This window comes from Lactuca saligna, chromosome 3, assembly GCF_052625555.1.
Source record: "Lactuca saligna cultivar CGN05327 chromosome 3, ASM5262555v1, whole genome shotgun sequence".
Classification (NCBI taxonomy): domain Eukaryota; kingdom Viridiplantae; phylum Streptophyta; class Magnoliopsida; order Asterales; family Asteraceae; genus Lactuca; species Lactuca saligna.
Genome location: NC_136419.1, coordinates 76,214,243 through 76,226,483, shown reverse-complemented (window position 1 = coordinate 76,226,483; position 12,241 = coordinate 76,214,243). Strand labels below are relative to the sequence as shown.

The window sequence follows — 12,241 nt, the reverse complement described above, 5'->3', positions numbered from 1 at the left end:
AGACTTTTCCAAAACCTTGAGGTGAAACGACTATCACGATCCGATACAATCGTTAACAGCACACCGTGAAGCCTCATAATTTCTTTCACGTAAGAATTTGCAAGCTTTTCCATAGACCATTTCTCCTTGGCTGCTATGAAATGCTCACTCTTAGTGAATCAATCAACGACCACCCAAATCATGTCGTGACCATTCTTTGTTCTGGGCAGTTTAGTGACAAAATCCATATCAATGTCTTCCCACTTACCCATAGGCACAGGCAATGGTTCTAAACTCCGGTACAGTTTCTGATGTGGTGTCTTGAGTCTTGCACACATCACACACTCAACCACATATTTTGCAACGTCGAGCTTCATCGTCAGCTACTAGTAGTAGGGTTTCAGGTCCCTATACATTTTAGTGCTACCGGGATGAATCGAGTACAGGGTTTTGTGAGCTTCTTCCATCAGAAGATCTCTAATTCCTCCTATCTTAGGTATCCAAATCCGATCTTGGAACACCTTCAATCCATGACTGTTTACACCGAACACCAACGTTTTGCCCAAACGTTCCTCCTTTCGGTCATTCTTTTCAGAAGCTTCCTCTTGAGCTTTCTTTATACTTTCCAAAATAGTCGAAACAACCTCAATTCTCAACGCTCTTGGCCTTCTCTTTTCAAGATTAACTTTCCGACTGAGAGTATCAACAACAACATTTGCTTTACCAGGGTGGTAAAGTATCTCACAGTCGTAGTCGTTAAGTAATTCTAGCCAGCGTCGTTGCCTCATATTTAATTCCTTCTGATTGAAGAGATATTGGAGACTCTTATGATCAGTGAAAAGTTTGCACTTCGTGCCATAAAGGTAATGCCTCCATATTTTCAAAGCGAAAACTACCACTGCCAACTCCAAATCATGAGTCGGGTAGTTCTTTTCATGCTCTTTCAGCTGTCGAGACGCATATGCTATCACCTTTTCTCTTTGGGTCAAAACACATCCCAATCCAACCCCAGACGCATCGCTATAAACAGCGAAGTCTTCAACTCCATCGGGTAAAGAAAGTATCGGTGCCTCGCATAGTTTCTTCTTTAGCTTCTCGAACGCTTCTTTATGCTTCTCACTCCAAGCATAAGTAGCTCCTTTGTGGGTCAAAGCTGTCAACGGAGTAGCGATCGAAGAAAAGCCTTGGATAAACCTTCGGTAATATCTGGCTAATCCTAAAAAGCTTCGGATCTCCGTGGGATTTTTCGGTTGTTCCCACTTCATCACAGCTTCGATCTTTGCTGGATCAACCATGATTCTTTCTTGGTTGACCACGTGATCCAAGAATTGGAATTCACGAATCCAAAAATCACATTTGGAGAACTTAGCATACAGCTTCTCCTTCTTCAAGACTTCTAACACTTCTCGCAAGTGTCTGCCATGCTCCTCCTAGCTTTTCGAGTAAATCAAAATGTCATCTATGAACACTATCACAAATTTATCAAGGAACGGATTACAAACTCTGTTCATTAAATCCATGAATGTTGTCGGAGCATTGGTTAGTCCAAACGACATAACCAAGAACTCGTATTGTCCATATCTAGTTCTGAATGCGGTCTTCTCGATATCTTGCTCTTTTACTTTTAGCTGATGATATCCTGACCTTAGATCGATCTTCGAGAAATAGCTCAAACCTTGTAATTGATCAAATAGGTCATCAATCCTTGGCAATGGGTATCTATTCTTTATTGTTTCCTTGTTCAGCTCTCTGTAATCAATGCACATTCTCATACTTCCATCTTTCTTCTTCACGAATAGCACTGGAGCTCCCCAGGGTGATGAACTAGGTCTAATGAAACCTTTGTCCAATAACTCCTGAAGTTGCATCATCAACTCCTTCATCTCCGTCGGTGCTAATCGATCAGGTGCTTTTGGAATTGGCGTTGTTCCTGGTAACAAGTCAATTCTAAACTCCACTTGTCTATCTGGTGGTAATCCAGGAAGATCTTCGGGAAATACTTCCGGATAATCAAACACCATAGGAATACTCTGCATCACCTTCTTTTCCTTCTTAGCATAAATCACGAATGCTAAACATGATGTACATCCCTTGGTCAAACACTTTCTGGCTTTCATTAGGGAAATGATTCCAGAATTCACTCGGCGTTTGTCCCCATACACCATAAACGATTCCTTCCCAGGCGGGTTCACTTTCACTATCTTCTTCTTGCATAATATCTCAACATCATTGGCACTAAGCCAATCCATTCCCAACACGATGTCGAAACCGTTAAGTTCGATATGTAATAATTCTTCGTGAAATTTATTCCCATTAAGGTCGATAAAGATGTTTTTCATACGATGGCTAATAGGTACAAACTTTCCACTAGCAACTTCGACTAATAAAGCTTTATCTAGTCTATCAACAGGCAAAGCTAGTTTTCTACCAAATTCATGCGATATAAAGGAGTAGTTGGCTCCAGAGTCAAATAAAATTTGGGTAGGCAGTTTTTTTACGAGAAAGGTACCTGAAGCGACACCAGCTTCATCTTTAGCAGCTTCCAGTGTCATCTGGAATGCTCTTGCCTTCGGCTTTGGCGGAATGTTGGGCTTAGCTGCCTCCTTCTTCTTCGGACAGTCTTTCAAAATGTGCCCCTCTTCATTACAACCAAAACACATCCTTTTGTTGTTCGGACATTCATTGGAAAAATGTCCAACCTTTCCACACTTGTAGCAGGTTACATCCTCGCTACATTTCCTAAAGTGCTTTTTCTTACACTTATCACACCACTTCGCTTCGCCTCCTTTTCCTCCAAACTTTTTCGAATCAGATTTCGAAAATTTGCTTCGCTTACCGGAACCAGATGTTCCCTCAAACTTTCTCTTCTCACCAACCTCAACCTTGTCGGTGGTTCTCCCCTTGATCATGTTCTCAACAGACTTGGTAGCCCAGATAGCTGCCTCTAGAGTAGGTGCCTGACGAACTGGCACTGCGTACTCCCATGGGAGTCCCTTCGCATACCGGTCCACCTTTGTCAGCTCGTCTGGAACGATACGCAAGGCAAACTCCATCTTATCAGTGAAGTTATTGGTGTATTCATCAACTGACATGCTGCCTTTCGTTAATGTCATAAACTTGTTCTCTAGTTCCAACAGATTTTGAGCCGAGCAGAACTTGCGCGTGAACTGCACCAAGAATTTTGCCCAGGTCAATTGCAGTGGCTCATATGGGCTTAAAGTCTTCCCTAGAGTGTTCCACCAACGAATGGCTCCACCTCGGAACTGACGCACTGCATAGATAGTCTGCAACTTGGCTCTGCAGCCACAAGTCATGAAGGCTAACTCCATTTCAGAGATCCAATCCATCACTCTTATCGGGTCCTCCTTTCCATTGAAGGTCGATGGTTTGCAAGTTAGAAAGTCCTTGTACTTGCATGCCATTCCATCATTCCTTCCATCATGGTTATCTCGCCTAACTATCGGTGGGTTGGCTTGACCAACAGACCCACTGAAGTTTCCACCTTCCGAGTTCCCTTCATTTAATTCGGGCTCTTCCACACGAATTGACAGTTCTTCACGATTCTGTTGAAGCAACCTCCTAGTTTCATCCATCTGACGATCCAACATTGTTTGAATCATCATTTGCACACCAGCCATGGTTATTGGCTTAGGTGCTGCTGCAACGACAGGTCTTTGTTCAATCACTGGTGGTTGATTCCTGTTTTCATCAGTATTTCCAACTCCACTTCTTGTTCTCACCATTTTTGATCTACACACCGAATAAGGTGAAATTAGATCCTTATTCACGATAGATATTCAAATCATCCTTATCACTCCGAAACGTTTACATGCTAGTTCTAATATCGTAGACGTACGCTTAGAATCCTACTCACAATAAAGTTTCTAGATCCGGTCGGCAACAGACCATAGATCCGAACAAATAATATCATATATGGAAACATATAACATTTAGCACATAAAGCATTTTAGGCAACTTTCGTAAAATAAACTAATGCTCATGTCTAAAATATAACAGACACTCATCTCAAAACTCCACTTAGCATTCTAAGTTTAAGTCTAGAAATCCTACAAATTCCTAGTTCGCTTAAACTAATGCTCTGATACCAACTGTGACATCCCCAAAATCTCGGCCAGAACAGACCGATTTTCATTTATGCTTTTAAAATAATTTCAGAGTAAATCCTTTTGATTTGAAAGAGTTGCGGAATTTGTTCCCAAAAACAAAACGTGATAAAATAATATTTACCAAAGCATTTCATAAAAGAAATGTATTTTCATTATATAATCAAAACTCGGGGTGTCATGTTCCGATACAGACCAATAAACATAAACGATAACATTACAAGTCATTCAACAAATATATACATATACAGACTTGTAAACAAAACAACTTGATGGTTCATCTATCTTACGCCCTCGCGCCACTTCCTGTAATACAAATAAAACTGAGTGGTTCAGGCTTGGGAGCCTGGTGAGCATATAGGGTTTTCGACCCACAATAAATAATTATATTTAATTCCACCAATCAACAATAACCCAATTACCCATTCCCGTTATTCTCACTTTACGTCCCTAAAACAACTAACACAAGGGACCTAGTCTAAGAATATTTCATTGGAGCGACAATATATGCTTCGGGGGTTCCTCAGCAATATAAGTCAAATAAGGCAACCATGAGGGGGATGGAATACAACGAATGAACACCTAAGTTCATTAACACCTACAGGTTATGAGCCTGCTAGCGTTCCACGAGACTGTCTAGAAAAGTCCGTGGTCGTCAAATAAGGCAACTATCTACCCATGTTCTACCCAACATATTAGTAGATAAAACATACATTTTTATACATATTTTCAAAACCTGTATAGCATGCTCAATCAATACATTTTCCATATAACAGATGAGGCACACCTACATAACACGTATTTCATAGAGAAATAATTAGATCTATAAGATAGAAGAAAGTGAATATACATTCACACACATAACAACAAAATATACACATAACACGTATTTCGTATAAAATACTTCATAATTATGCGTTAGAAGAAAGTAACTACACACTCACACATATAAACAACAATATACTTAATACACTCAAACCATACTTGTATTATTATCGTGTTTATGAAAGGTAGAATACACTCACTTGATCAGAAGATGATCGGACAGCACTACGACTTGCAAAAGTAGTAATCCTCAGCAGATCTGGAAGATCTCTACAAAAATCGAACTTCTCGCGGGCAGAGCTTCGGCTCGGGAACCGCACTTCTCGGGATCTTTAGGATCTCGGGACCTGCTTCGGGACTCGGGAATATTACCGGGGCTTCGGGGTACTTCTGGCACGCAAATCGATTCAAAACGGGAGAGAGAAGGGAGAAAAATAGCAAAAGAGCCTGCTGCCCTTGCATCCTATTTATAGGAGGCTGAGGCCTCGCGGTACGCGGGGCGTACTGCTCCGAAACGTAAGCGCATGCGTCATCCGAAGTCCTCGAGTTCGAGTGTCGACATACCTCGAGTACGCGGGCCGTACTTCGGATAAGTCTGGTGACTCCTCTTCGGATAATGCCGGATTTAATAATTAAATTTAATTATTAATTATTTAATAAACTTCTAAAATTCATATCTTCTTCATACGAACTCCGTTTTTGATGTTCTTTATATCCACGCGAAGGTGAGACTACGCACTACAACTTTCGTTTAGACTCCGTTGGCTAGTTTTGATTTTATTTTTATTATTTATTTTTAATAGGCCGGGACAAAATATTTCGTTATAAATTCATAACTTCTTCGTTTGACGTCCGTTCTCGCCTAACTTTTTATCGCTTCGATACTAACAACGATATCTTCGATTCTCATTTAGATCACTAAGGCTAAATATCGCTCTAACGTAAATTTCACTTTTTACGTCATTCAGCGTTGTCGGTTCTGTCGCGAAACTTCGACAGGTCATAACTGCTTCGTTATAACTCGGATTTCTGCATTCTTTATATCTTCGGAAAACCTTGTTTCAACTACTACAACATTATCCAAAGATATAAAGTTTATTTTACACTTAAATTTTGATGCTTATTTTTATTCTTAATTAATTAAACCACATAATTAAGGAATTAAGAACAAAACACATAATACTCAAATATTACACTCCTATTATTTCAAAACGGGTTACAAAGGTTAACCTAGACTATTTCATTGCTAAAAATGGCAAGTCCGGAAACACAGGCATTACAAAGATGTTGCCTAACATGTACGAGAAACCTTCTTTGCCAAATAAGGTTTTATTGATTAGACAAATTGTAATCGTGAAGATTAAGTAGGGCTGTAAACGAACTGAACGTTCGGTGAACCGTTCGTGAACTGTTCGGCAGGAAGTTCGTTTATGTTTGTTTATTTAATAAATGAACGAACATGAACAAAAGTTATCGTTCGTTTAGTTAAATGAACGAACATGAACAATGGTCTCGTTCGTTCATTTATGTTCGTGAACGTTCGTTTATGATGTTCATTTACGTTCGTTTATGTTCGTTCGTTTAAGTTTATTTATATTCATCTATATTCAATTATTTTTTATTATATTGCTATATATATGTTCGTTTATGTTCATATATGTTTAATTGAGTTTTTTTAATCTTTGTTCGTTTATGTTCATTTAGCATGTTCACGAACATAAATGAACGAACATGAACAAAGTAATTTGTTAAACGAACGAACATGAACAAGAAAATCTCGTTCGTTTATCCGTTCGTGTTCGTTTGTTGTTCGGCTAACTTAAACGAACGAACATGACCAAGACCTTGTTCGTGTTCGTTTGGTTCGTTTACAGCCCTAAGATTAAGGAAGGAGGATTTATGACATGTCACATCAATATGTGTATCTTGGTCTTTTCTAGTTAACACTGCGAATATCAAGGATTTTTTGGTCGACTATGGTAGTGGTCGACTTCTTATGATATTCGAGAGTGGTTAATTTGGTATATTGATTTTGTAACATCATAATTTTTAGGCAAGAAAAATTCATTTTAATTAATTAAATAAAAAATAAAAATATTATTAGTAAATATATAAATACGAGGAGATAAAAGTTAAATTTAATACAATTAGTAAATATGGTTAAATTTGACTAATTAGAGAAATTTGAGTTTAAGCACGAGCTAAGTTGCTTAAGTAAGATTTTGAACTAATAAGTCATAGAAATGATGTGGAAAGAAGCAATGTATAAACAACTAATGTCTAGTTGCAAGATTTAGAAAATGGTGATCATTTTGCATGGTATAGAAGTTATATGTCCAATACGAGATAAGAGAGACTTGAAATAGGACCCAAAGCTACCATTCTCCTACCTATTTCGTCTAAATAATGTTTTGAGAACTTTAGATTTTGAAGGGTTTCAACCATTGAGCTTAGATTCAAAGAGTTCTTGGTCAATCATAGTTAACTTGGAAGTCTTCTATTTATTACAAGTTTAATTTCTCCATAAAACTCTCTAGATTGGAATTTACGCTTAGATGAGAAGGCCTAAATCCAATTTTATTGAATAATTATAGCTATGGATTGTTTCTAACCCATTTTATGGTGTTTTATTTGGTTCTAAGCTTAAAAATTCACTCTTGATGGAGTTATGATCAATGAAATCGATAAGCAAGTAATACATGTACTTTTATGAATATATGGTGAATTTGATGCATTAAATCCAAGGTGGATGCTCAAACTTCTGCTAAAATTAGGATATAGTCTTTTAGACGTGGAAATTGCTCAGTCCAAGGCTTTCTGTTATTTAGCAAGAGTACAAGAAACCCTTATAAGTAAACATACAATCATTGAATGTGATGTGATTCATTTGAGAATGGTCAATATCTTAAATTAAAGGAAACACCATGGATCCAAAGTAAATCCACAAAGTATTGTGGTGTTTTGACATTTTAGAAACAATTGAATTGGAATAGATCATTAATAGTCTTAATTAAGGGCCTACACCCACTTGGAAGAGATTGTGTCACACCCCGGCCGAGGCGGCGGAACACGCCGGACTGTGTGACTAAGTTCATTGATCACATGTAAACAGAATATATATCACAAGTACAACAATGAACAATATAGCATTAATGTTCCATCTTGATGTTTGAATACAAGATTTTTACACATAATAATACATGAATTGCCTTAACAGATAGACATATAATACAACAACAAGTAGACTAGGTCACTTGTAATCCGATCCATCTTGAATGTCTGTTTAGTAATTTCCTGATAATACATGTAGTTTTGAGGGTCAACACAAGGTTGGTGAGAGTTACAGGTTTTCTGCTAAAAGCAGTAATACTTTTAATAAGTCCGAAAACTATTATCTTTGTATTAATAACAATAGTTGAAAAGTGTTTTGCAATGAGTCTTTAAAAGCCAAAATGTATCTTTCTATAAATAAATTCACACTTAAAAACTGTGCTTGAAAGGAATCTTTGAATATCTTTGAAACTCAAATTGTACCGTTACATAAGTAATTTCATACTTAAAATAGTTTTGAAAGCAACCAAGCCCATGCTTGTAGTGAGAGAGATATATATTCTAGTTAATGTTCATAGTGAGCCTTATAACCAAAATATATGAGTTGAGAGTACCCCCCCCCCCCTCCAATGCTTCAATGGACATTGTAGTAAAAATTGTAGACACTTTTCACCCGCTTCGATAGATCGGCTGAGGGTTGTAGCTAGCAACCGCATGTGGGGATATGAACCCAGTATAGATCTATACACATGTATCTCCCTCTAAAGATTAACGGTTGTAGTAGTATGGGTATGCTAAGTGTTTCAACTCAGCTAATGAATAACATAACATCTCACTGAAAAGGTCTTAAATAAAATCTTTATGAATAACTCTTAGCCCTAACTTACTTGTGGGTAAGTTCTAGGCATAATGAATATGGTTATATAAGGTTTATAAAAGTCAAGTATGTTTCACATGTGTGTAAAAGTGTAATGTGCTTGCTTTTATAAAAATAAATGTTTCAAATTAATAAACATATATTTTTTTTAACCTGAATATATAAATACATATAATCAACTTCTAAACTAACACCTAATCCACCTATGTCCACGACGAGACTTGAACCCCGACCTTAATGACGAAAGGTACCACCTGATACTGTTGGTCTAGAATCCCTTTGGTTAAACTTATGTATATGTATATGCATAAATGTTGTGTACTTAAACATGTAAATGAACGCGCATAGTAATAGGTTGAATCCTTGAAATACTACATTGTTTCATTACATGCTTGTTATGATATGAAATGTCACATGAAAATCATATAATTTTGTATCTTGTAGTATTTGTTGTGTGAAATTGTTATTTCACCATAAAATCACCCTAATACGTATACGGAAAATTTATACTAGGTTATTCACAACAAATATTTTTATAAACTAGATTTATTGTATTTTCGCGTAAAGGAAAATTGATTTGTATAAAAAAAATATTTAGGCACATGTATTCCCTCCAAAATAATTAAAATATTAAAAATGGGTCGTAAGCACTCACCCTTGAAGCTTGAGTTCCATTTGTCCAAATTCAATTTCTTTGAGATGCTCGTCTGAGAAACCACAAATCATACGTTTCTTGAACATTGAAACACCTTTGGGACCGTTTTGTAGCAAATTTGAACTATCGGGGATTAACTTAGCTAAAGTATACGGGCTTTTGGTAAATTTAATTAGATTGTTTAGGACTGGTTTTGGTTTAAAAAAAACAAATGAGGGGTTGATTTTGAATGAATGCAATCATTGTTTATGGATTGGGACTGATTTGATAAAGTTTTGTCAAGTGAGGGTTACTTTTGTTTAATCTAAATGAAAGTTTGATTTTTTTTTTTTTTTTGACCTTTGACTTCGTCAAAATCACAAATACGTTTTTACGTCAAGTCCGGTTGTCACTCTTCAGTCGATCAAAAGGGCACCTAGAATCGAAAGAGTCGCCTTCTTCCGTTCAATCGATCGGGAACAAGAAAGAAGAAGGGATACCAACGAAGCAGCCCCGATGGGCATCGGCTGCGGGAAAATCAGACATGCTAATCCGGTGTTCATCTGATTTGAAGTAATAAGAAAGTGACGGTGTTGGTTCTTGGTATGGTGGTGGCAATTACCTCAGAGGGAGCATCGTCGGTGGTCAATGAGGCCGAAGAGGATGGAAGGAGAAGCAGAGATCGTTCGTTGGTCGGCTTCGCAAACCGATGAGGTCTTCTGGGTTCGACGGGCCGAAGGGAATAACGGGATGGGAAAGGGTATTAGCGAGGGTCGATGGGATCCGAAGAGATGGAGAGCGTGAAGAAGCAGCAAAGTCTTTCTCGTCTCTTCTGGCTGCGAGGTGTGAGGTCCGGACACTGCACGCAGCGGTAGCAGTTAAGACAGGACCATTTGACCCTAAAGCAATCCAATGAAATGCAATGCGTTGGTAAGCCATCCTGTAATTAGCTATATGCATCAGTTGTATCTCCTTGAATAATCTTTATTTTAATCCCAAAGAGAGGGTAAATCAGATGCTAACAAAAAAAATGTATTTTTCCAGACGAGAGAAACACATCGATCTAAACAGATGCATAGAATTTGAGAAAAATATGTTCCCAATTAACCATATAGAATCTAAATGATTAGCAAAATCATCTCGATCTTACGTTGGAGAGGCATCGCCATTGATTTTAGTTTGTTTTGATAGAAATCATTGGAGTGTTTGGTTTTGGTTCTTGATAGGAAAGAAGGAGGATTGAGATGGGTTTTTTGGTTTGCTTGTTTGACAGAAATCAATGGGGATGATTAAAGGCAGTGAAAGCTTTTATTTCACATTTTAACTTGTGATTGTATAAAAAGAAGAGTAAATTACACGAATGGTCCCTATGGTTTGGGGTAATTTGAACGTTTGGTTCTAACTTATTTTTTTAACTCGAAAGATCCTTACGGTTTGTTATTGCTACACACCTGGTCCATGTTGATCCTTAGATTTGATTTGATTCTAAGTTGAGTTTTAGTGTGGTTTTGGGTTGAAGAAATTGTGCACGGTAAATTGTGATGTGCAGCGTATTTTAGAAAGCTTTGTGAGTATTGAGTTTGAGTGTATCATCAGATTTTAGAAAGCTATGTGCGTATTGAAAGCATTTTTGTTAAAAAAAAAACTAGAAGCAACGTCATTAGATATGTTTTTGAGAAATAGTGTGGGAAAAGTTTGTTAGGGTACAATTTATTTAGAAAGCGTACAATTTATTTAGAAAATGCATTTGGTTAAATTTGGGTATGTATCGATGTATGTATTCTTGAGAAGTTTTGTTGGTTTTATTCCTACAACATCTGTTTATATAAAATTAAACTAATACATTAGGAAACGTAAAATTATCAATTTATTAAACATTGGTCTCTTAAATTATAATTTGACATATACGTAATATATATTGATGAAAGTTTAATCCACCACATACATATGATTTTGATATATGTCTCATCAAAAAGAAGGAATGATGTTATTATGTAAACCCTATATCGACGACTTATCGTCGACATAGGGTTTTACCCTATCAGAAGACATCAGTTCATCGTTCATTCTTGTTCATTTGCAGGGACAATGCACTCTTTCTCTCTTGATCTGCAACAATGAAAACGAAATTGGCACTCCTCTTCATCGGTAACGAGCAGGAGGTACATTCTTGGTCCATGTTTTCTTATTTGTTACTGATTACTCAACGTTTTAACTCCAAATTTGGGGTTTTTTTAGGGTTGGTTGCAACAACTTTCACCACCCTCGATCCTTCACCGCTGTCGTTCCTTCACCACCGTCGATCACCAACGACTCCTTCCAGCTTCTCTCCTTCATCACATCAAGTAAGGATGGAGTGGTTTTTATATTTTTTTTTTCATTTCCGATTTTGTGTTTTCCGGTGACCACCAGCGACCATCGGAGGACCACCATCAAGTCCAACCATCGAGTTCCGACCATCACATCGATTGCTACCTATAGGGGTTCCAGCAGGTCTCCCACCAAATGTTTCAAGAACAATCATCGACTTGTGTACATTCTTAAAAAAAAATGTGCATGGTTATTGGATGTTAACGAAATGAGAAATGCCAAAACAGAAGTGGTGAAGATCTTACACAATCTTGAGTTGAAATATCCTCCAACATTTTTCGACACAATGATTCATCTTGTTCTTCATTTACTTGAATAAGCCATTCTTGGAGGGCATGTACACACAAGATGTATGTATCCTTTTGAAACATATATGGAAAA

General features: G+C 37.3%; 1 long non-coding RNA gene across 1 annotated transcript; it reads left to right on the top strand.

Annotated features, from left to right (window-relative positions):
• Positions 1-9,921: 9,921 nt before the first annotated feature.
• LOC145033793 (uncharacterized) lies at positions 9,922-11,908 on the top strand. The gene is made up of 3 exons (XR_013677705.1): positions 9,922-10,420; positions 11,574-11,652; positions 11,729-11,908. It is a non-coding gene; the product is annotated as an uncharacterized LOC145033793 (long non-coding RNA).
• The last annotated feature ends 333 nt before the right edge of the window (positions 11,909-12,241 follow it).